Source organism: Diachasma alloeum, unplaced genomic scaffold (genome assembly GCF_001412515.2).
Source record: "Diachasma alloeum isolate Michigan unplaced genomic scaffold, Dall2.0 Dall_scaffold_00188, whole genome shotgun sequence".
Lineage (NCBI taxonomy): Eukaryota > Metazoa > Arthropoda > Insecta > Hymenoptera > Braconidae > Diachasma > Diachasma alloeum.
This window is the reverse complement of record NW_021680354.1, coordinates 427,449-453,670: the sequence shown is the minus strand read 5'-3', so window position 1 is coordinate 453,670 and position 26,222 is coordinate 427,449. Positions and strand designations below refer to the sequence as shown.

The 26,222-nt window shown below is 36.2% G+C and overlaps 1 long non-coding RNA gene across 1 annotated transcript in view; it reads right to left on the bottom strand.

Moving 5' to 3' along the window:
• LOC107048374 overlaps nucleotides 1-26,222 on the bottom strand; it is a 211,233-nt gene that overhangs the window by 22,400 nt on the left and 162,611 nt on the right. Inside the window, exon 3 of the long non-coding RNA XR_001461678.1 lies at nucleotides 4,429-4,478. This is a non-coding gene — a long non-coding RNA (uncharacterized LOC107048374). The remainder of the gene's footprint in view (nucleotides 1-4,428; nucleotides 4,479-26,222) is intronic.

The window sequence follows — 26,222 nt, the reverse complement described above, 5'->3', positions numbered from 1 at the left end:
TGTGCAAAATAATCCTTCAGAAGCATATTGCTAATTTATTAGGAAAAATCACTATACTATACAATACAAGAGCAATTTCCCACTTGTTTAGAAATATGTCACTGATTTCATGGAATCTATCATCAACTATTGGTGATACTGAACACTGACTAGACCGTCATTAGTGATGTTTATCATTGAAAATCAATGATATTGCTCTGAAAATTAGTGATGTCCCTGAAAATTAATATCGCTGTCACTGGAAATGAGTGATAATGTCATTGAAAATTAATGACAAAATTATTCAATTTCAGTTTTGCATTCACAAAATTTCAAAATTCGGAATCCCTAATAATTGAGGATAAATTTCTGAAAATCAATTATATTGCTCTGAAAATTAACGATGATGTCGCTGAGAATTAGGATCTCTGTTACCGGAAATTAGTTGTGAATGTCACTGAAAATTTATGACAAAATCACTCAATTTAAAATTTGAGCACTCACCAAATTTCACAACCATGAATCCCTACTAATTAACCCCTCACGGACGGGGCCCTTCTGTTACCAAGCGTAGTGTGTGCTCAATCCTACTCGAATTCGATTATTTCTAATAAATGGAAAATTATTAAATCGGTATCTAATTGAAGCTATAGTATTCCGGTTGCCAATTGTGTTTGTCTGATCAAGTTATTCTTCATAGTTTTGGAAATAATCAATTTTGAAAACAGGCATTCACATTCGCATGGGTCGATACCATGCTTTGACCCCGTACATGAGGGGTTAAGGATAAATTCCGGAAAAACAGTGATATGTCCCTGAAAATTAAAACTTTTTTTCTCTGCGAAATTCAATGTACTATGTTTATAAAAAAATATACCGTCAATATAGACCAAAAATATTTATAACAGCGCAGCTAACTTCCCTTATACAGTACAGACGCCTTTGCCTTCGCCATTGATATTTCTTCTTCAACTGTTTGGAATGCCTGCAGTGAATAATCCACGATCATCCATTTTAATTTCGACGTTTCCATTCATCAGGTAGTGCAAAATCACTTAACTGGTACCCAACAAAATGACTAATTGCTGAAAATCACGAGGATAAAATGCCTAGGCTGCATCAATTCAATACCCTCTGAAGCATGCGTGTCGTTTGAAGCCGTTTGCACCAGTCAGTTCGTCCTTACTCCACGAGAAATACATTGGGTATTATTTCCCAGAGACACGAAACTACATTTCACATTTTCCAGCAAGACCTCGCTATAGGTAACAACAACCACCTCAGGTTGAATCGATTCAATTTTGCCTGGTGGATTACTCAACCGTCACTTCGCACGAGTGATGGTACAGCCTAATAAGGTCAAATTGCGAGGACAAATGAAGAGGATAAAAGTGGAGAGTGCGATGATGGGCTGATTTAAAAAAGAAAAAAAATCTTCGTGATTGTTTTTCCAAGCTTGGATTAACTGTGACTCTCTTATCAGATAATTCTCAATCACGTGGACAGCGGCAATCAGTGGAGGATTCTCTCAGGGGATTGCCCATGGAAATTGCATCGACCGTGTGTACAAAATACAAGAAAAAAACATGGATGAGAAAATATTTGATGAATAAAGTGGAAAATTCTGAAGTTGAAAATTTCATTTTCCCATCCTAACAAAAACTGATTAACTTTGAATTTTTAAATCTTTTATAGAATAGTTAATTGGAGTTGGAAACAGAGAAAAAATAAAAGAATGCAGAATGATGAAGGTTATTTGTGGAATGGTTATTTGTGGAATTGTACAAATTACGGAACAATGCACTTCATCCGCAATAGGAAATCGTTTTCCGGCAATTTTTATAGGAATGGAAGAGAAGAAATCTGAAATGTTCAGTGAATTTTCAGGTTCATTGCCGAACAAAGTACGAAATTGTCACGTAATTTTTCCCGAAGAAGTAAAATCTTACAGAAAATTTCCGACTTATTGTGCCTCCAAAATTAAAAATTCTTGAACGTTCAACAATTTTTATGAAGCTGGTCAGTTATTTCTACGTTCCGTTCCGTAAAATTTCTCAATCGTTGGGGAAAAATTACGGAACGACTTGTTGTCCCCACAGCGGGGTGAGTCATCAGACGAGTGGTTAATTTTTATGGAACAAATGGTAGAATTTACGTGGCGATTCGTACAATTTCAGTTCCGACTCACTCTTTTTATTGAATTTTACTTCGCCTGCGGATTACGTTCCGAAACGTAATTTTTACGTTTTATTTTCGGTAATTTTTATTGAATTTTTTGTCTGTGCAAGCAAAAATTTTTTTATCAACTTTTGTTTACTAACTTTTGTTTTTATTATTGGGAATATTGATGGAAATAATATTTTCCCATTCAGCAGAATGGAAAATTATTGAAAAGTTTTGACGGGACAAGACTTTGTCAATGGATTAATTGAAAAGAAAATGAAATAGCAAAATCCAAAATCCAGAAAAAGGCCCAGGAAAGACCAAGGGAGGGCGGGGGGAGAGGAAAATGTGATGCTGAATTTCAATCGAATGAAAAAAGAAAAGTGTAATCGCCCTAATCTAATCAATTGAATTATAGATGAAATATTTCATATTACTTGAACAGGGAACTGTGGATAAAATCAGTGAAAATTATTAATATTGTCGTCTCGATATAAAATATATATGAAAAATCTTCGGGAGTTTCGAATGAGGAGAGAACATAGACTCAGCGATGACGAGGTCTTAGTTTAGCTGCTGGAGAGTTAGGGGACAAGCTGACTAGTGGACGTTGAGATCGAGATCTAACAGGGAAGTGGGATTCATCTGTGGAGGTAGTTGATACACTATATAGGAGTTTCGAATATCAGTGATTTTTTCGCCCCCCATGTCCTTTTCTACAGAATAGAAAATTATTATTCTTATCAGCACTCCTAATAATAAAAAAAAATTAATACAAGTTGATTTAAAAAAAGTTGATTTAAATAAATTTTTTTTTTGCTTGAATTGCGTCAAAAAGTCGTTTTTCGGCTGTTTCATTCTGCCTCACTCTCCCCTACCCATTATGAATAATTAATAAATAATTAGTCTCGGATTAAAATTAAGTTCTTTTTCTTCTGTACATTTTTTCAGTGGGAGAGCATTGTTGGTGTTCTTAAATAAAGAAAAAATCAAGGTTCTTAGTTTAAGAAAGAAATTTTCTCCGCGATAAAAGTGTTCATTTTCTTCACTTGAATAGCCCTTGAATGGTCGCAGCTCTGCGCCGAACGCAGTTGGTTGCATGCTAGGAGAATCCCTGAGCTGTGCTTTTTACGATTTCATAAAAAAAAGTTGGAAAAAATAATTTATTCCTCGTTTATGGGTAATTTCGAACCTTCAATGAATAGGAAATGGGGATATAAAAGGGAAACAGTCCTCAGATGGCTGAAAAACGCGATCTCATCAGGTACACAATTTAGAAAATTTAAAGTGTTAAACGGATTTTCGGGATTTTCAGCGAGTCGAGCTTTCAAAAGATTTTAATTATTTATTGGTGTAAGTCTGGACCAAAAAAATTGTTAATGCATTCAATATATCAGAAATTAGGAATACAAATTTTTCTGAATTTTGCATTCACGAAGTTTTTGTGTCATAAGGAAAAATCTAAAAACGACGGGGATTCCATCACCGCATTCAAACAAACTGTTTTCTGAGTCATGAGAAAAAAAATCCGTTCCTAGATCCAGGACAATTAACCATTATGAATTTAGAAAAGAGATTTCTTCTTTGCTAATGATGTTTGTTTTCTGCATTTTACGGGTGAAAGTTTCAAATTGAGTTTTTCCGCTCTACCGGCTTTGTGTTCAGACAGTCTCCCTTCCTCATTCATTTTTTCCGCTCCATTAAACCTCCAAAAAAACCACAGGCCCCTATTTTTTGCTTGGATCGATACATCTTGAACATTTCACCAATCAATTACCCGAATTATGGATACCCCATTGAGAAGCCACGAGCAAACAAGCCTAGGGTTATTAGGAAGCCGTATTACGAACTCGTTTACCCAGCGAAGGCACTTCACCCCGTTACCACTGACAGTGACTTGTCCCGCCACTGTCAACAGACCGGCTCGATGCCTTCTAGAATTCATCCATCTGTTACTCCTGTATTATTGATCAAGTAACCGAGAACGATAATATTGAATATCCGTTGGATTTCCAATACAAGCGAGGGAAAAACCCCCTGCGCGTGCATTCCCTGATATAATATGTGAAGGAAATAAACCAAAGAGGTGAAAAGGAAACAATCAAATAAATAAATATATAAAGAGGGTAAAAATCGAATGCCTCGGAGCGTGTCGAAGCCGCATGAAACATTGAGGTGGAAACAAATATATCGAATTTATTGTGGAAATAACGGAAAGGCACTGTGCTGCACGCGAATCAACTGGCTCGAAAAATTGCATTGTATTCTCAAAATCTTTATACGTACGATGCGCAATGTCTTCTTACTCCTTTCAATGGCAATGACAAATCCCGCTCCTGCAACAAAGAAAACGATACAACATTTAATATCAGAAAAGAATTATTGGGAAATTACGCCCGAAATTCTACGTGAAAAACCTTAACGAAAGATTTTTGTGAAATCTTCGTGGATGTTGTCACTGAAGAATCTGGTAATTTCATGAACTTCCAATGAGATTTCAATTTTCGTCAGATGCATGACAATTAAAATGATCGAAATTTGTCAGATAACTCTCATGAAATCGACATTGTCCCATAATTACATTTTTTAATATAATTTTTTAAATGTAGGGGAGGGTAGGGCAAAACGGAACCCTAGGGCAAAACGGACCACTGACAGGAAATTGATAATTTTTTAATTTTTTTCATAGGTTTTTGATAGCAAAAGCAAAAATTCAAAATCATTTGTGGTTTAAGATGATTAGCAAATATGATCAAATTACGGTTTAACGACACTTCTGGTCTATTTAATCCCTGTGACGATTATGATCCTGAAACTCCCTTTTAATTCAACACATTCAGTGTTCCTGATTTGAAGGAAAGAAAAAAAACAAAAATTAGCTATTTTCTATCAGTGGTCCGTTTTGCCCTAGGGGTCCATTTTGCCCTACCCTCGCCTAATTTTTGAGTTGTTTTCATGGTATTTTGTCTGAAAATGCTTTTATGTTACTAGGTCTGAAAAACCGCGATTCTTCCTGTACATGTACAATAGGCTCCTGTTATATTCAACGTACGAGTACACGGAGAACAAAATCGACGAAAAATTTTAGTGCTTGGCACTAGAAATGAGGCGCAAACTGTCAAACTCCCATTCTTCATTCGAAATAAGAATAAAAATTCAAGATGAGCACGAGAAATTTTGCTGTAGGTTCATTCATTTTTGCAAGGACGCTCGAGACAAAGGCTAGAGCTACACTGAAAGAAATCGACATAATGTCACAAAACTAATTTCTTGCGTCAAATATCTCATTTCTTAAGAATAAAGCGCCAGGGATAAAAATTTCGTATAATGAGTCTCAGACCGTGTAAGAATCCTCTGAAATGTTCATGACTTGAACGCGAACTCATGGCGATAAAGTGACAATTTCTTGCCTCAAGGCATCGTTTATTTTGTGTCAAAAGATGAGAAAATTATTGAAATTATTAAATTATTATTATTAAAATTATTAAATTATTAAAATACTAAAAGCTTCGATTCAGTGAATCATGGATTATAGAAAATTTCATATTGAATGAATACAAAATTGAATAAATACAGGGGAGAACCTTCAGATATTTCAAAAATATAACCGTCACTTGCTCTCAATCGCAATGAGTCTGAAGGAAAGCAATAACATCTTTTCCTCCTCTCAAACTTACTTCGGCACTTCAGAAATATTATTCAATTTCCAGAAAAAAATATCATTTTTTCATTCAGTATCATCCTCCCTTTTCCCGAAGAACACGGATTTCTTGTCTGAAACCTACCAAGAAATTATTTTTGTCGTACACTAAGAGAAAAATCGACATAATATCCCAAGAATCATTTCTTGAGCGAAAAAACATCGCATACATATTTGATCAATTAATGGTAGATTTCAGACAACAAATCGGTGTTCTTCGGACTAGCGAGGAAGTTACTGAATGAACAGGTGATATATTTTTTTCGAAATGAGGTAATATTCCTTAAAAAACAAGAATAATTTAACAGAAGTAAAAGAAGATATTGCTTCCCTTCGAACTCAAAGCGATTGAGCGTAAGCGACAGTTATATTTTTTTTTCATTGCTCAAGCCCAAAAAGGGCTCTTTTACCGACGGTAGTTAAGCATGAGAAGTAGGTCTTTTTACCGTTGAGCAGTATAAAAGTGAGAAATGCACTACTTAGGAGTGAAAAAGTGAGAATTGCACTCCTTAGGACTGAAAAACGTGTGGCGCCACCCCAGCGTTAATGTACCAAAATATAAAACTACATATAAAAACTGATAAATTCAGCCAGTGAATCCCCTTCATTATCTTCAAAATTGTTAAATTTTAAATTTGAAAATACACCTGAAAATTAAAATGAAAAATAAATTATTAAAAAATCTTAATTTTGATAATAATAATATTAGAAATATCATTTCATAGAAAATTTTTTATTGAAACTCTGAAATAAACTACAACGTAAACGCAAGAATAATACTCATAGTTNCTGTAAACCCCACACACGTTAAAGACGAAATTGCCCCACACGTGCTGAAATATACTATTATATGATACGTGCGTGTCACCGCATGGGTTTCAGTTGACTATAGTCAACTGGAAAGTATAGGGCTTCTAGCAGAAGTTTTCTCTTCCCAGGGTACCCTCACTCTACGTAATTACCACTCATATGCTTGTCCCCCACTCCAAAAATCTATGGATATTCTTCTGGAAGAATAGCTCTAGCGGGTTTCGAGCGCCTACCTACACTCAACTAAAACCCGAAATAACGCATGACGCGCATGCGCATCACCTATTAAAAGAGAATAACAAGGAAGGAAATCTAACCTCCGAATAGTGAATACATGGAATGACTGAAAAATGAAAAGGTGATTTTCGAAGCAGATAAAATGAGCCAAAATCGTATTATTTCTGATAGTGATGAAGAGTTAGGCAGTGAGGAGGATTTATTTACTGATGAGGAGGAGTTGATTGGTGATGTGACATTTGAAGAAAATGGAAATGAAATATTCTCCAATGAAGCAACAGCAGGATCGCCAAAAACTCTTTCTTCGATCAAATACTGTCACTTAAGGGCTTTATTGAATTCTAATGATCAAAACAATGTCAAGGAAACACAGAGAAAAATTATTTTTGCTTTTCAGAAACATGTCACTGAATTCACCGAAATTTCACTGCAATTTGATGATTGATTTCTAGAAATTAGTGATAAGTCATTGAGAATTCAGTAACGAAAATAAAATTTTTCAATCACACTTTTTTATAATTACTTTTTTAAATAAATGTGATCTTTTTTCTTCAGTGGGGGGGGGGGTCGCCGCCCCCAACCTCCCCACCGGGGGCTTCGCCCCCTGAACCCCCCTTTCTCGTGGGGGGCTTCGCCGCCCACACCCCCCCCCCCCCCTCCGCCCCCAAACTTCTTCACGCACTTATCATATAAAATAGTATACGCAGCACGTGCGGACAGCAGGCGGTATCACTCCAGCGGCGCAGCCTGAGTAACCGCCTGTTTTCCGCACTAGTTGCGTAATGTACTATTAGTTATTTTCTCATCTTCTGACACGAAAAAACCGATTTCTTGTGGCAAGAAATTCTCACTTTATCATGAAATGTTCATGTTCAAGTCATGAACACTTCACCAAAATCTGACATTGTCCGACAAATTGTCCGGAATTCTTATCCCAAGAAATTTATCCTCAAGAGATGAGATATTTGGCGCAAGAAATTAGTTTTGTGATATTATGACGATATTACTCTCCGTGCATGTCGACAAACAAAGGAATGTTCTAATTGAACAAAACATTTCCCCATTCTGTGTATCTTCAACCCCGATAAAAGTTGGCTCGAACCACTGCTTCAGATTATTCAAAGCATTTATAAGCATATACGAGCAAAGCAAATAAATTGTTGCTCCTCTGACAAGGGCATGAGATCTGTCTCCTTCGTGAAATAGAAAATCTAACCGTAAAAAAGGTTTGAATGCAACAATAGTCTGCATCATGGTGATTACATCAAGCCCTCCTGCATCCTTATATCCAGGAGAATTTCATCGTTTCGAGAGGGCTCTATTCCCTCTTTTTTCCCTCCTTCTATCTCTTCTTTATGTCGAGAAACTTGTCGAAAATGAGAAACATGTATAGTCGACTATACCAAGAGGATCTCTTTTCCTTCCTGGCGTTGGCTTGGGGAAAAGGGAAAAGATGAGATAGTGAGGAGGTGGAGGAGTGGGCGGCTCACTCGCACATCCGAGGATTTTCTTCAGGCTCGCCTGGCCGGAAATAACGTTTCTAGGAGCGCAGCAGTGAAGTGCCCGGTGAAACCGGTTTTAAACTCCCCGCGTAGAATTGCCCCTTGGCATAGTCGAGAGAGAATACGGTTAAACGAATTTATCTGTATATAAATTCTCGAGTACAGCGATTTTAACTGCTGAGTTGTTACAATGAAATTGAGAAAGGAGTATTAAATAAAAATGTATTGAAGAGAAGGGGTAAGTGGATGAGGTTTTTCTTTTTTTTTCTTTGTTACAATTGAATGGAGACACTCGCTGTTCTAATTAAGAATTTTTCTTCTTGCTGGGATGATTATGAAACCTTTCAGTACTGATTTGATGGATAATTCAAGCTGAGTTCTGAGTGGATATTCTTCATATAATTGACGCAAGAGCCATAAGTTCTAGGATTCATCGCAAAAATTGAATGCATTAAGTTTTCTGGTAATTGCTCATTGATTTTATACATGAGTGATTTCGGGGGAAATCGTTGGTGGATTTTTTTCGTAGTTGAAGCAATTTTCAACAAAAGATGTCTGTTGAAAGTTTCTCCTAAAGACCATCGGTGTTGGATAATTCATATTTTAGCAGTTTTAGATCCTGTAAATCTTTCTGAGTGATTATGTAGGAATTACTATGAGTACCGACGCATTAAATACATACAGGAACAAATAAAATTTGAATCGAAAACAATTTTTTAAATTTTTCCATCCAACAATTGGATAACTGGATTATTCATTCCGTATAATTAGAAAATTGTCATTGAAATAAGTCCATGAGCTTATTTATTTCCAACGAAACTATTGTTAGAATGAATATAAAAATTTTTAATTTTGGATCCAAAACAGTTTTTTAAAATTTTTCTGTTCAAAAATTGGATGAATAGATTATTCATTCCGTATAATTGAAAAATTGTCATTGAAATAAGTTCATGAGCTTATTTATTCCTAGCGAAAATATTGTTAAAATGAATAGAAAAATTTCCAAGAAATTTTTATTTGATTTAAATTGGTCATTTTTTCGGTGCACTATTAAAAAATTTTTAATTTCTAGTCAATTATAGAAAGCGCAATTGTTTCCAAAGGCGCGGATATTGGTAAAAAAAAGGGGGAAGGTAGGGCTAAACAGACCACTGACAGAAAATTGATAATTTTTGTTTTTGCTTCCGAGTGGCAGTAAAAACAAAAATTCAAAGTCATTTGTGGTTTGAGGTGATCAGCAAATCTGATCAAATTGCGGTTCAACGACACTTGTTGTCTATAAAACCCCTGTGACGGTTGCGATCCAAGAAACTCACTTTTGATTCAACACATTCACTGTTCCTGATTTGAAGGAAAGAAAAAAAAAATTACCAATTTCCTGTCAGTGGTCCGTTTTGCTCTGCGGTCCGTTTTACCCTACCCTCCCCTAGATCGAAATTGATCTCTTGACATTCGATGTCCTTGAATATTGATTCATGTATTGTGTGATAATTTTTCTTGAAGAAATTTCAAAGAACATATATCTCTTAAATATATGGAGTCATTATTACTGAATGGTAATAAGAATTTCATGCAATTCACCCCATAGTCTTATTGCAGAGGGTTCACGGCCTTTAAATTCTTTTAAAAATGCATTTTCCATACATCGTGATCATACTCAATGGACTAAAGAAACAAGTGGCCCATCGCACAGGTGTAAATCGAGTATAGTTTTTTTGCTAATAAATTAGCAATTTGCTTCCGAATGGATTAATCGAATTAAAACAAAAAAGTGCATATTCGGTTTTTTGTTATCAATTTCAGATTAGTAGGGTAGTTCAACCTTGACTTGACTGTGACTTGACATGGTCAATGTCGGGCCATGGTCGGGCTAATGTCGGGCCTGGGTTGGGTCAGGGTTGGGTCAATGTCGGCTCAAGATTGCCTCCCTAATAATGCTATAATTTCAAAGGAAATAATGCGATGGCCACTATTTTCGAACTCGACCGAAATAACATCCAAACGAATATTTTAAGCCATAATTGAAAAGACTTCGATGATTATTTTTTGAATGATCGTCGAAAAAATAAATTGGAAAAAAAAATTCACATACATACATACATACAGACATGATCTAAAAACAGCATATTCGAACTCCTGAGAGCAAAATTAGTCATCCTGACGTAAAAAAATGGAAATTTCAAATTTGGCGAATACAATGCTTCCATTCGGAAGCAAAAATTACGCACTAGTACGCAATTGGTCCGTACATGTTTGAAAACCGGGAGTATCCCGCAGCTCTAATATACGGGACCAAATGTCCGGGCGCACGCGCCCACCAAATGTCGCCCTGCCGGTCAGAACTTCTATTAGGGCGCCGCACGTGAAGGGTGTATTATTTGCTCAAATACTGCATTGACTTTGAATTTTTTGGAGTTGTAATTTCCAAAATTCTGACCTCTACAGAACAGTATTAGCAAATTATTACTGCACGCCGATAGTTCTTTATGCAGTTAGTTTTAATTTAGGGAGAGTAGAATTGAGATGAGGATCTGTTAGCAATGAGGAGATTTGGAAATGTGGAAACTTTGGAAGAATCACTCACTTTAACACTTACTATGCGATATATTTTAACAAGTTTTACAAACAGAGATGTTCCTTTCATAAGGCAACTACTTGGTACTGGATATTCGATGCTGATACTAATACTGAAAATGAATAGTCAAGTATGTCCTTATATAGGAGTTAGTTAGCTGGAGGGGTTGAGGGCGGACTTAGTGGAACTAGAAATCTTATTTTTGAGTTATTGGTTGAGAAATTTGAAAGGTGGGTGGGCCTTAATTCGGATTGGTGAAGATTTTGACAAATGAAAAATGTTGGAGAGGGAACAGCTGGCCCGTAATTACAATTTGTCGCCATACCTGGATTTGTGGATATTACTCTTGAGTCGTGAAGGGGAGGAGACGTAATACTCATTAGTGAACGCGAGGGTCGTTATGTGGGGCAATAAGATTATTAGAAATATTTATTTTTGTTAAGAAGGTGATTATCACAACTGTGGGAGGGTCAAGGTGTTGGAGTTTTCCGGAACATTGAATAGAAATGTGGCAAATGATAAAGTCTACGATGGAAACAGAAATGGGACTGTTGTTACACTGTCATTAGTGAGTTCGGAATTTTAGCCAACAATATGATAATAAAATAATTTAGAGAGAGCAGATGTGCTGAGGATGAAAACTACAATAAGTTGATAGGTCTCAAAAATTGGGGAAAGTACACGCTAGCAGACACATTAGACATGAGGCTGGGGGTTTGAATGAGAGAGAAAATTTACAATAAAAAAAATGATATTTTCGCGTGCTTGATACGCAACAAAGGGTTAATTCAACTATTGCATCATCGACAATGTAATTTACGGTCCAACAGTGAGTGCAGACTATGCTCCATCAAAGAATCATCATTTTCCATTTTGTTCTTCTTCAGCTTCTAGTATCGGAGCGATACAATTTCAACGATACCGGCGTCACCAAAGAGCACCAACGACATTCGGTGGGTTTGGAACAGTGATGCCTACAATTTCAACGGTATTTCCACATGAGAGGATTGCTATTATTTCCCCGGTTGGATACATCAAGTGGATATCCTTCCGAGGGACGGAACTAAATATAGCATGTTCCATTCCTGCAGTCGGCAGTACTATCAAACTGACCAACGAGAAACACTGAGATACAGTATCTTTGGTACGTGTGTACCAGTCCCACGAGTTTGTGTCAGTCTCACCTCTCGTCTCTGCTGTCTCTCTTTCTCACTTCATCCGTTCGCATATACCCGGTGTTCAATAACCATCTCAGCGCACTTGTCCGTATTACATGAGATGTAGGCCACGTCTCTTGAGATACACCAGGGGTGCACGATTGCGCTGAATTATTGAACGACTATAGCTTCGATATCGGTCCCGCACATCAGAAAATAAGCTAAACATGGAGCATGTGGGTGGAGTGACGTTGGCCGAGCGATAATCATGGGAGGGGATTAGCAGCGCTGATGACGTTCTGACATAGAGAGGATGAGTTTTCGTGGGGGAAGTGTTTAGCTTTCATTCGTGCAAATGGAATCAGGTGCACTGTTATAAATTTTTTTTTGTGATACCTGCCTCAAAAGTGCAGTTTTCAAAGCGGTTTAGGAGAGCTAGTGCACGAAGAGAAATATTCAGTAAAAATTACAGAACAATTCACGTACTTCGCAATGCGGAATCGTTTTCCGGCAATTTTTATAGGAATGGAAGAGAATAAATCTGAAACGTTCAGTGGATCTTCAGGTTCATCACCGAACAAAGTATGAAATTGTCACGTAATTTTTCCCGAAGAAGTAAAATCTTACAGAAACTTCCTGACTTATTATGCCTCCAAAATTAAAAATTCTTGAACGTTCAACAATTCTTAGGAAACTGGTGAGTTATTTCTACGTGCTGTTCCGTAGAATTTCTCAGTCGTTGGGGAAAAATTTGCCAAACGACTTGTTGTCCCCACAGGGGTGAGTCATCAGATGAGTGGTTAATTTTTACGGAACAAATCGTAGAATTTACGTGGCGATTCGTGCAAAAGTTCTGACTCACACTTTTTATTGAATTTTAGTTCCCTCGTGGATGACTTTTTAATTTTTATTGAATTTTTCTCTCCGTGTGCCTGTACCGAAATATAATTGAAAAAAAAGAAATATAATTGAAAATTGAAAGAAAAAACATTGGAAATAGGAAATGAAGATTGAATTATTATATTTTAATCAACTTCCCGGCCGTTTGCTTGGTGGTGGCGTTAGTATACTAATAAAACACACGGAGAGAGTGAAGTGCCATAGCGCATCTGAGAAAACTAAAACAACAGTTCTGCTTCGTAGTCCGTCAAAACCCATTGAATGTGCCCAGCATCTAATAAATATTCAAATTCATAGATCGGCATCAATCATTACTTCAGTAATATTATGAGAACCTTCACCTCACAATAATTAAGTTTTTACTCATCTTAACTGAAATTTGAAAAATAATATGTGACATGGGGAAATATTCACACGTCGATTTTATTCAATTAATATTTTCTAGATGGAAAAACTCCAAAATGCTCAATAAGCAGTCTCACGGTGACACCTGAGTCCAGCTTCTCAGAATGGATCTGTTTGATTGCCTTAGCCATTGTCAGTGATGGACATATGGCCGTGTTAGTTAGAAAAACCGTGAGAACACTTATTTAGCATTTTCGGTCAGCAACGACTTTGAAGCTCTGGAATAGGTCAGAGTACGGCAGGAGTTGAAGATGGACGGACGTCCTCTCCTAGCCAAAAATCTATAGTAGATCCGCGTCGAAACCGAACCCATTTAACAGTTGATTTTATACTTTACCTATCAATTATCTATTCAATATACTGTCAATTATTAATGTAACAGTGGTGCTCGATTGTTTTATACGAAGAATATCTAATCAAATCCTATCCTAGTCGCGTCACGTTAGATCTTGAGAGACATCCGCGTGAGCTCTGACCATAGCTAGTTGAGCAAAAGTTTTTGAGTCGGAGTCGACTCAATTAAGGGAGGTAGGAAACCTTTCACGTCACAAATATAATAATTGGTAATTTAAATTTCTCAATTATTGGTTGATAAAATAATTCGGAATTTGAATATTCAAACTGATGGTCAAATTGATAATAAAAAAATTGGTAAATATTATCAGCAATTGACTTATTCAAATTTTAACTGTAATTAAAAATTATGATGATGTCGATGGCTGTTCAAATTCAATTTTATCCATTTATAATATTCAAATTAATTCTATCTCGTGAAATATTCAAGCGATTGAAATAATATCAACTGTCGTGAATTGAAATGAATTCAAATCCCTTTCAAAGTCAAATCACATCTCTTTCAATGAATAATCAACAAAATTAACAATTGTTAAATGGTTTCAATTTCAATTCATTATTAATAACCTAATTGGCTCCAAATATCAAAATTGACGATAAAATAACGAATGACTAACTTCATGACTATCAGTCCACCCATTACAATAAATTTGTCTCTTCTCTTTGTCTGTTTCGCGAAGGAATTGGAGAAACTCTCAACGGACAAATACAAGACCTTCAATTCGAAAAAACATTGCAATTCTAATGTGTGTGATTGTTATTGTTTTTTTTCTGCCACTGAGGACTGATGTATGTTATGACCTGAATATACAAAAGAAGAAATTCATGTATTTATGGAATAAATCATTATATTAAATAATTAAAAATCAATTCCAACTGAATTATTTTTCCAACCGTCAACATTAATTTCAAAATTACTTCTTCTCCACGCCATTTTGCAGTTCACGGCTATTTTAATGTCCTCAATGAATCAATACAAAAAAATCCATTTATTATTGCCAACGGTTCGAGTGGTAAATCACTCTTTCCTCCTCAGGGCTCATAGTTAAAATTTTTTTTAAATAGTGGTTGGGGGGGGGGGGGGAATTTTTTGGTTTTAATCAATGACATAGGTTAAGATATGAAGTTTTCTTGTGGTTTTCTGGTGGTCCATATTTTTAAACAAAATTTTTGCAGTGAATTAGTGTTTTAAATATATGGAAATAAAGTAATTGCCCTGAGGAGGAGTGAGATTTACCACTCGAAACGTTGGGAATAATAAATGGATTTTTTGTGTTCATTCATTGCGGACATTAAAATAGTTGAGAACCACAAGATGACCTGGAGAAGGAGGAGTAATTTTGAGATTAAGCATCAACTCATTCTAAACATCTAAAAATTATCATTAAACAACTAATGAAATCAAAATATTTCAGTAGCGAAGTGGTAAAACGGTTTAAGTCGACTTATCTCCCAGTTGAGTTTTTGGGGAATATTTTCGAATCTAAGGGAGATATCGAAATTTTCATTATTACATTTGTTGTAGCTCTCAATTAGGTCTACAAAAAAGGTTTGCTTGAGATTGAAGCTAAATTGAGATGCCGGTTGGGGAAAAGTGGAATTGTGGAAGGAGGTGAAAAATTAAAACACGCGGAATTATAAAATCACACTGTTGATGTACTTTATTGTGGAATAACCCACGCGTCTTGATAGATTAATAATGTTACACTGTTGAGTTGCTCGACAAGTCAATTAAATGCTGGTTTGAAAAATGCACTACACTTGAGATTCTCTCGATATTGAACTTGATGATTGACTCAAATAATTGATAATTAACTCGGAATGAATTGATAATTGAATTGAATTAAATAGAGACGCTGTACGAAGCGCTAGACTTGAATATATCGCGTCGATGTACTCCGGTGATGTACTTGATAGAGCGGTTATGGCAATACAATATTGCGATTAGAGTGACTCTCTCGGTGGCTAGAATGATACTACTTTTTCGGCGATTTTCTTCGTAGCTGACTGTGATCCCGACGGGTCCCGAAGTTTCTCGAGAGTTTCGTTGAGCCCGGTGACCGTTTGACTAGTTTGAATAGCTGAATTTCAAACAAGGTTGTAATAAAAATTCTGCTATCTCCCTTATATTCCGAGATATTCATTGAAAACTGGTCAATAGTCAAAATTGCCTTGTGCCGTTTTACCACTTCGCTACTAATTTGAAATATTATCTTCATTTAAACCAATAAATCAAACTTGAGAATAAACTCAGTGGATTTATTTGTGACTCAGGAATATCATTAACACGATGCAACAATGATGACCGAAGAAACTTGTCATTTAAAAGCCATCTCATTATCAATTTTGATAAATGAAATTTCTTATCAAAGAAATTATCCTCTCTACTTTCCCATAATTCCTGAAGGACTGAACAAAAAAAATTAAAAGCAAAGTTCTGAATGAATTTTTTTCCCCTTTAGTTCTGCATTCACAGTCGGACAGTTTCCACTACTCGGAATTCCCTGTACTTGGGATTTCAGGGATTGAAGAAAAACTTTTTCAAAGTCTACGGGTGGAAGTTGAATACAGTTATTCCTGTCAGACAGTATAACAGTGAGCTCAAGTATTTGCTGGTGAGTTCAGGAGGTGGGAAAAGGGGTGGTATGGTGTTGCAGAGGGGGAGCTTTATGCCCCTGAGGTATGCATACTCTGGAACATAGCAGACCCACATTTGAGGTTACGACGAGTTTAGCCCGGGGGGTGAGACGAGAGTTGCTTTGTTGATGAAAAGAGACGGGGGCAACCAATGGTTTTCCACTGTTAAAGGTGGCGTTAGGGTGTTATTCACACTAATAATATAGTGTGTGTAATTAAATGGGGAAATGAATTTCGGGGGTAGTGAGAATGTCTGACGGGTGGGAGTAACCACGGAATTTCGACTTAGGATATTCCCGAGTGGAAATTCCGGTCAGGTCTTGATCAAGTTCGGATCAGGTTAGACTTGACCACCGATCAGGTATTGATCAAGTTGACGGATCCGGTCTTGATCAGACATGTTACGCCTCTGACCAATCCGAATTTGATCAGGACGAATGGATCCGAACTTAATCAAGTCAACTGTATGAAAACCGGATGACCTGTCTGTCAGTATCGATAACAATTATCAATGATAATTAATCCAAAACAAAAGATAATTCAATTTTTTCACCGTAGGCTGCCTCTCTTAATGAATCTCTACTGTTATTACCTCTGAAAAAGCTTATTATTTTTTTACCGATGCTGGGGATCGAACCGGGGACCCTATGATTACTAATCCTATGCCCTAACCACTACGCTATCTCGCTATTACTATTGAGTAAACTGTACATTGCCTATATGATTTGTATCGGGGTATTCGTTGAATTTACGATCATTCCTGATCTCACGGATGTGCGTGTGTATTCTCAAAGATGAAATATGGTCAATTAAATTTTTATTTATTTCATTAATGAATAATAATAATGATAATAACAATAACACTAATAAATAAATAGACATTTGGTGATTTTTTTTCTCAAGATCATTTGCATGGAAGTTTGATACTCCTCTAATATGTATTTACGGCATCATCATCCCTCCTTTCTGTACAGTTGAGAGGGGCTGGCTGTTAATTAAATGGATTAATTAAATTAAATTCATTAAACTAAATTAATTTAATTCAATTTATTTTAATTATAGTATAATGATTCTTTTTAAAGATTGAAAATAATTATTGATAATGGTTGATAAAACTTAATTTGAATAGTATAATAATAGTTAATTAAATTGTCCGAAAAACGTATTAAAATTAATGTCAGGTGGACCGGATCTGAATCTGATCATTTTCTCTTCAATTGAGCCCGTTCAAATGCCAATCAAAGACATCAAATCCGAATTTGATCAAATTGGGGTCAGGCAGCCGACCTCAGAGTGAGATCGTGCCTACCTAATTAGAACTTGATCTGAATCATCCTGCAGTTTTTCGGATCCGATCTGCTGGATCACAACTTGGTCAGGTTCTCATGAGGCATCATCTGATCATGCCTACCTGATCAGAACTTGATCTGAACCCGCCTGTAGTTTTTCGGATCCGATCTGCTGGATCACAACTTGGTCAGGTTCTCATGAGGCATCATCTGATCATGCCTACCTGATCAGAACTTGATCTGAACCCGCCTGTAGTTTTTCAGATCCGATCTGCTGAATCACAACTTGGTCAGGTTCTCATCAGGAATCACCGGATTAGTCGAACCTTACACAAACCTGATCAAGTTCTGATCGTGCTTCAGGTGGGCCTGAAGCAATTACCACTCGGGTTCGTCATTATTCGAAGGATATTGAAGCACTTTTTTAAATAGAGTAAGGACTACATCATTAGCTCGGAGATTTTTCAACATTAAATATATCAATTGTGTGCTACATAGCGTTAATGATACTTCTGAGCTACAGAGATAATTTCACTATTGTCAAGTTTGGTTGATATCTTTGGATAAACGTGATACTTTAGATATTTTTGTTTGATTGGTTGTTTAATGGGCATTTTCAGATTTTTAGAATTAAACGATTCTTTAATGGATTATTCGGTTACTTTGTATAAATGACTATTCAATAATTCAATGGATTAAGGTTTTCCTAGTTAACAAAAATAATCAAATGAGGACGGATTCATGTATTTGTTAATTAAAGTTTAATGTTGATATTTAAAGATGAAATTTAAATATTTTACAAGGAAAAAAATATATACTTGAACTAAGTATATTTTATACAAAAATCAAGTATATGCATAAACTTGATTCAAGTATATTTTATACTCGAGGGGGGGATGGGTGTTTCAATTCGAGGATGATTATTTCATATCTGCCCGCGTTGTACCAAGCGCTCTAAAGTGTAATATAAGGGTCAGATACTAAGTGTGAGAATATAAGGGTCAAAAAGTGGAGGTTAAAAAATGAGGGTCGGAATATTAGAGCCAAAAACGGAGGGCCGGGATGTAAAGGTGAAGGAATAAGGGTCAGAATGTTAGGGTTAAAAATATATAATGAATGTATGAAGGAATGATACTAAACAAATTTTATGAGAAATACGGCTTTACTTGTATGAAGAAAGTCATGGCTCGAAAATTGACAAGAATAAAACAGTATCTCACACTGAGACTAGAAACCTTTCATCAAGAGTTTTTGTACTTGCCATTTACTTACAACAAAAAAGAGACTTTTAGAACTAAGTCAAGTGATTTTTGCATTAAAATATTTTGGATTTGAGACTTAAAAACTATTAAATAAATTGATTCAACTAAACTTGCTCTGAGAAACACTTTCTTGACACAAATAAATTATTCTCGTGTTTGAGACAAGTACAAAACCTCTTGGCGAAAGTGTTTTCTTTCTCAGTGTCACATATTTTTTTATTGTTAATTTTCGAGCCATGAGTTTCTCGATACAAGTGAAGATGTAGTTATGAAACAAGTTTTTTTCAGTGTACTTGCATATAGTCAAAATTTATCATTTCCTCTCCAGCCCTCATTCCAAATTATTGCAAAATAATTTTGGCAAAACAATCACTTCTTCCATTCCCGAAACTTTTGGATGAATCGAACGAGCCAACGTGACTTCGATTGTTCCAGATACGCAAATGGGAGAGTGAATTTATTAGTGGGAATTGAGTAAAAGGGAGTAAGAAGAAAGAGCAACTATGGGAGGGCTTTTGCTAAGTTGAATGAGTTACGGGGCTAGAACAAGGGACGTAAAGTTGTTCGATCGACTGTGAATTAGAGTTTCTCTCTGGTGCTCCAAGGGTCCAATTTCCCGGGAATTTTCATGTTCTTTATTGTCTCATTAGTGCACTTATATCAAGCTCAACCAACGGCTATCAGTTTTTAAACTTTTACGTGATGAGGAAATTGATTGGATCATCGAGAATCAATAGGTTATCTTAAATAAACCAGAGATATATAATTTTTCAAACCAAAAAAATAGACAGAAAATATAAAGTACATTCAAACAAAATTAATAGAAAAAACTTGTGGTTTTTCCCTCAAATTTGATGTACTGTGCTTACAAATTCTCAACAATATAAACGATTACATTTTGTAATTTTTACATATCTTGAATATTTTCAATATTTTTATTGAAAATAAAATATTTTGTATTGTAAAATACAATACAAAATATAATAAGTGCCATCATTTTGAGTCTTTATTGTTCAAAACTAAAGGGGCGTGTTTTTTCGCTTCCGAATGGAAGCCTTGTTTTTGATCGATTTTTCGATTTTCAAATTTTGATTGCAAATGGTCTAGAATGTTATGAAACTTGAAGAAATGATGTTTTTAGGGTAGTGTCTGTACGTATGCATCCGAGACCTTTCGTTTTTGGTGATTAATTTTTAGAAAATTCAACATCAATACGGTGAAATTTGTAGATAAAAATTTAAAATTTTGGCTCATTGTAGCTAATATTGAGCTCAATTTTGGCGCCCTGTTTCAGCCCGATCGATCCAGTAGTTACTGAGATATAACAACTTATTTAAATTTCTTTTTTCCTCAATATCTCAAAAACTACTGCACCGATTAACATTGTTTTTTTGAAAATACTCGTCCCGATGGCCTCTATGTAAGTCAATCAGAATATATGAGGTATTCCACGCCAAATGAGTCAACCGCTGACCCTCACCCTCTTGGAAACTGATGGCGATTTTTTCTACGATTGGGGAGGTTGAAAAACTATATCGCAAATTTTTTCAGATTTTGTCGGCAGCCCGGTTCGGAGATATCATTTTTGTTTCGTTTTTCCGGTTTTTTTCAATAACTCGAGTTCTATTCATCCGATTTTGATTTATTAAGCGTCAAAATTTTTCATTTTTTACTGCCTATAAGAGTATTTTTAGTGAATTTTTTTTTTCGATCTCTAGATGCGCATAATAACGACTTTTCGAATAAAAAAGTTGAAAAACTTGAATTTTGCAAATTACGTCACGTATGATTTGTTTCATTTTTTTCAGTAATTTTTATAATCAAAACAAGTATTTTGAGCCATCATACAAATTGGGCATCGTCCTGGATCTATTTTATTTTCAATTTTTTCGTTTCGAAATTCCGTAAATTTGGTCGCAACATGATGATTGACCTTCCCTCCATCCCCGCAATCGGCCGCCGAATTCTTTCTCTAACAAGATGAAAAAAAATTCAACGAAGTATCTTGAATGTCTCCACTATTAAGATATTACTTCGATGAAATCAAACGTGTTCTAATTTCTGAAAAATGTGTAAAAATCTTTGAAATTCAGACATCAGTTTTAGCAGTGTAGAATTCAGTGTTATTTCAGTGGACGTTGATGCAACTGAAGTCCCTAGCTTTTGTCCTTTTATCTACTCGCGCCGTTCAGTCACAGAGAACAAATAAAAATGGCTGCTGAGAGAGATAAAAGAGGAAAAATCCCGTTGTAGCCATCATGACAAAACAAGAAATGGGATATTCGTGTTTTCAAACTCAGTGATTCAATTTTGAGATAGCTACTATCCCGACAATAGCCCTCAATGTTTTTGCCTCCTCCTCCTCTTTACATGTGCCAAGAATTGAAGCTGAAGTCATCAAATGTTGAAACATGGGAGCGATTCCAGCACTCGGAGTTGAAATCATATAGTCAGCCGTTGTATTCGCCATTATATCGAATTTGCCTGGTCGGAAGAAAATGGTTATAACAGAAATTGACGGGCGCCGGAGTTCAAGGTATACGAGTGAACTGTTGGTTTGAAACTCCAATTGTATCAGCAATGAGACCTCTGGTGAACCATTGGTCGTCCAATTTGTGTCAATATACCGTGTATAAATCGTATCAATTATAAATGTTCTCTCGGTTTGGAGTGGAAAATCTCAAACCAAGTTTCGATCCCTTGGTAATACTACTACCGTAAACCTAGACGACAAATACTACGTCATGAATTAATGGAATCGAGGGATTCATCATTCGATTCCGGGATTATTCCGATAGTGGGCGGGGATAATGAATATCATCGCCGTAGAACCAAAGGTGTGTAAGAGCCGAGAACCCCTCTTTCAATAGGCAAAGGGGCGTATATCCAATTTCTGGGTTTTTCAGCTTTGTTTTCAATTTCTAAACCATTATCTATTGAAAAAAATTTCTAATAAAGACGATGGTGGATAAAGATGATGGATTATTCCAACATTAATCTTCCAATAATCACGAAAAAAATATACTTGAGTTGAGTATAAAATATAATTGAATCAAGCATTACATATTTTATACGCAATTGGGGCCCTCTTAAGCGGAGACGGAACCCCTTTGTCTACATCAAATCTTAGAATTGTGTTTTCTCCTACAATTATTAATTTCTATCTATGAAATTACTTTATCGACTCGATTATCGCATTGTTGAGTCAATGAAGTAGTTTAAGTTCGCTAATTATTTTAACATCGCTCTTCGCTGGAGTTTAGCTAAAATGAGTCGCTTTTGCGTGAATTCATACTTTTTGTTTGCTCTTCGAGCTTTATTTTTGGTGAAAATATTTTTCTGTGGTATCCTCATTTCTTTTGAAACCTCCACCGACGTCGCCACCGATTGCCGAGGGATTCAGACGAGTTTTCCTGAATTTGTCTTCTTGCTCAAACGCCGAGCGTAATTTTTTCTTGTAAGTGCTCTCATATTATGCAATTTTAGTTCTCTAGTCGCAATTTTGGCTCCCTTTTATTGTGAGGCATTGCTTTAGAAACACGGCATGTAGTGGCCTTCAGCCATTCAATTCCAATTACGTTTATCGATTGCTCATTATCATTCAATTGTTTATTGTTATTATTTTTGGGGACTAGTATCGAAATATGCGGTAGCGTATCGCCCAAGAAAAGTTTTGACTCCGACTGTACAGTAGAGTCTCGCTACCTTCTCTATTCTACAACTTCCCAGCGATCAGCGACAGTGGGGACAGTGTTCCCTTACTCTGAACACTCCAAACGTGCGTGAGTAATATGCGTGTATCCCTCTGCGCTTGGTGACTGCGCAGTAAACAGTCTCTGCTCCGGCACGTCTTTCGTACTCCATGTGTCCCATAACATCTCACTCTGGGAGTTCGCTGGGAGACACCCAGCGGGACAGTCGCTCGTCTGTTTTGTCATAGGATATCTACAATACCATCCAAAATATCCTTTTCTACCATCTATCCTTTTGTTCTTTTTCTTTTTCCTTTCTTTTTTCTCATCTTTTACCTTTGTTGGGCTCTCCGGTAATTAATAGCGGACATGGTCCCCGCCAGCGAACTCCCAAATAGAATCCAGTTTAATTGAATCGTCCACCTGTTCTTAGAAAGTGCATGGTTTGAAGCGTGTGAAAAATTTGAAAAACTGAATCCAACGAATAATTAATATTTGAAAGTGACTATTCAATTATTGACAAATTTATCTCTGGGACTTGGATTTTTAGCTTTCATCAGTCTCAATTTGGAATTTGAAATCGGGACAATATTTCAAATTCAGGTATTCATCAAGATGATTCCTACAGCGGAATGCCTTAGATAAAGACACTAAATTTTCAAAACAATTGAAAATGAAAACATTTACAAGGCCACCGACAATGTTGACACTGGCCAAGGAGTCTTCACGAGCTAAACTAAATACAGAATAAAGTAGACCTGGACAAAAGTCAGCATTTCCCACTACAAGATTATTGTCAATACACCAAAAATTGAAACCGATATTTAAATTGAGAAAACTTGGTGCTACCCTATCAGGGACGTCAAGGTTACAAAACACTAGATTCCGTTACTTGAGTAGAATTGGCACTTGCCCCTACCACGTTGAAGGGATAAACCCATTTTGGAATAGAAGAAGAAGAACCTCTCACTCTATTTGGGCGATGCCCCTCTAGCGACAGAGTGTGGATGTCCGCAACCGCTCATTTCGTGGAATTTGTAGCCCCAACGTGGCGAAGTTAGGGAGACTACTGTACAAAACATCACGCCGAGCGCACCGCGTATATATACACGACAGAACTTCCCCTTCCACTACCTCTAAATAATTGACATTCTGTATAATAAAAAAAAATAATTCCGCATATCAGATCAAGAAATAATGCAGACGTTTGTTCACGTTGTAATCATTTCTCCAATATTCCAGCAATAATATTCTTTGACCTTTCTTAAATTAAACATCTTGTTTAAAAATGGACGTTTAAACGGCAAAATACATTTATGTGTTTGAATGTTAAATCGGGACGTTTCGTTTATATACAGTGACAGCGCTAAAAATCAGTTTCCATTTAGCTGATCCATTTCTGTATCCCCAATCGTAATTACCCTGCCTTGATTCGTCCCATGAATGCCCCCAGACGACTTTATTTAGACACTCGTCCAAGTGCCCAGCCACTATACCATTTGCCCAGTGAATATTCCTCGTCATTCTCCCCGATATTCTCTCCCCACTCGCCATAAATACAATGCCGCCGAGTCATCCTCCGCCACTAGACAGTTGTAATTTTCGCCTCAGCCTTGATATGTTCACTGGAACGAACGATTCAATCGTGTGACACAGCACGAAATGTAGTCTGGATGCTGCTGGAGTGAGAGGGAATGGTAAAGGGGATCCATCGCATCATCAGCCAAGAGACAGCACAAGACCGATCGGCAGTAGTCGGACAACTGTGATAGCGTAATAGTCTATCTCGAACTGTCCTGCGTTATTACGTCGTACTCCAGTTGCTGCTATTAATTCATACCATTCAACATATCTCTCTGCATTCTCCGGATCTCGACGCTATTCCTCTTGCTTATGTATCATCTCCATTCCCACATCAGTGCCGTCTGCCTTTCGCGCATGTTATATGGTAGAGCAGAAAAATTAGGGATCCTTTTCGCTTTTTCCCCCTTTTGGGAAGAGAAAATCAGAGGAACAATGGGAGACGAATGCCAACCGGGAAGTTTTACTTGACGTTGACGAACGTGAACAGAAGATTGCACTCAGTTCTTTCCACAGCTGGTTTATCAAGGACTTTAGGGTTGGGGGGATAAGCCGGGATTTAATGGGTGATGAATATTGTAGGTGTCGGTCATTTACGTTCAATTTTACTCCTCCATTATTGGTAATTATTAATGACCAACAATTTGGGGAGACCGGGGCAAAATGAGACCCCTCTGCACTGTTAAAAAATTTTGTCTGAATTTTCCGTGCCAAATTCCGGACAGTTTTATTGTGTTTCAATTCCACTGAAATTTCAGGAAATCTTGTCATTGAAAAATCACAATTTCGTGGAAAAATCAAACAGAACTGTAAATTTCCGTTCCATTTTTTCCTGAAAAAGAATAGAAAGCCAGAAAAGTCTGGTAAATAAATTCTTGAATTTTCAGGACAGTGACACTGAATGCGATGTAGAGAAAAAAAATCCTGAAATTTGAGATTTCACTGAAAATTCAATTGAATTTGGCATTGAATATTCATATTAGATTGGAAATTCAAATAAATTAAGGAATTCTCGTCTTTATGTCCTTTAAAATTCTGGAATTTTACTGAATTTTCGGGGAAACCGGAAGTTTCATGATTTTTTTCGCCTAATTCGCATTCAGTGTCACTGTCCTGAAAAATCATTCGTTTTTACGGGAACGAGAAAATTTCTTGCCTCATGCAGATATTTCATCTTAGAATTATGAATTTTTGTAAGTTCACCATAACTCGATTTTTTTTTGTACTCTTGAAAATTGGTTGGCTGTAAATTTCCGATACGCTTTCAGAGAATCTTCATCACGTTTTAGTTCCACTTAAATGTCAATGAACTTCGTCATTGAAAATTCAGAATCTCATGGGAAAATCAATGAGAACTGTAAATCTAAGTTTAATTATTCCCAGAAACTTAATAGAAATCGGGAAAATTTCAGTAAATATAATCTTGATTTTTCAATTAATTGAAAATTTAGCGTAATTCAACACGAAATATTCCTTTTTTCGTAGAAAATTCTAATAAGTTGAGGAATTCTGGTCCTAATTCTGCTTGAAAATTTAGAATCTTCTGGAAACTCTGAAATTTTATATTTATATGATACGTGCGTGTAACCGCATGGGTTTCAGTTGACTATAGTCAACTGAAACCCGAAATAACGCATGACGCGCATGCGCATCACCTATTAAAAGAGAATAACAAGGAAGGAAATCTAACCTCCGAATAGTGAATACATGGAATGACTGAAAAATGAAAAGGTGATTTTCGAAGCAGATAAAATNTTATGATGATTTTGATAACAACAACGAAAATCTTCCATCAGATATTTTAGCAAATGCCCAAAAGGCCAAAAATCAGACGCTACCAACAACTTCTATCGAAAAATATAACGTTTTGTATCATATTTTTTTATAATTATAACTTTCTTTTTTTTGCGAATTCTTAATGATTTTTAAAAATTGTATTTTGCAATTATTATAATTAATTTTTTTCAATTTAAAATACT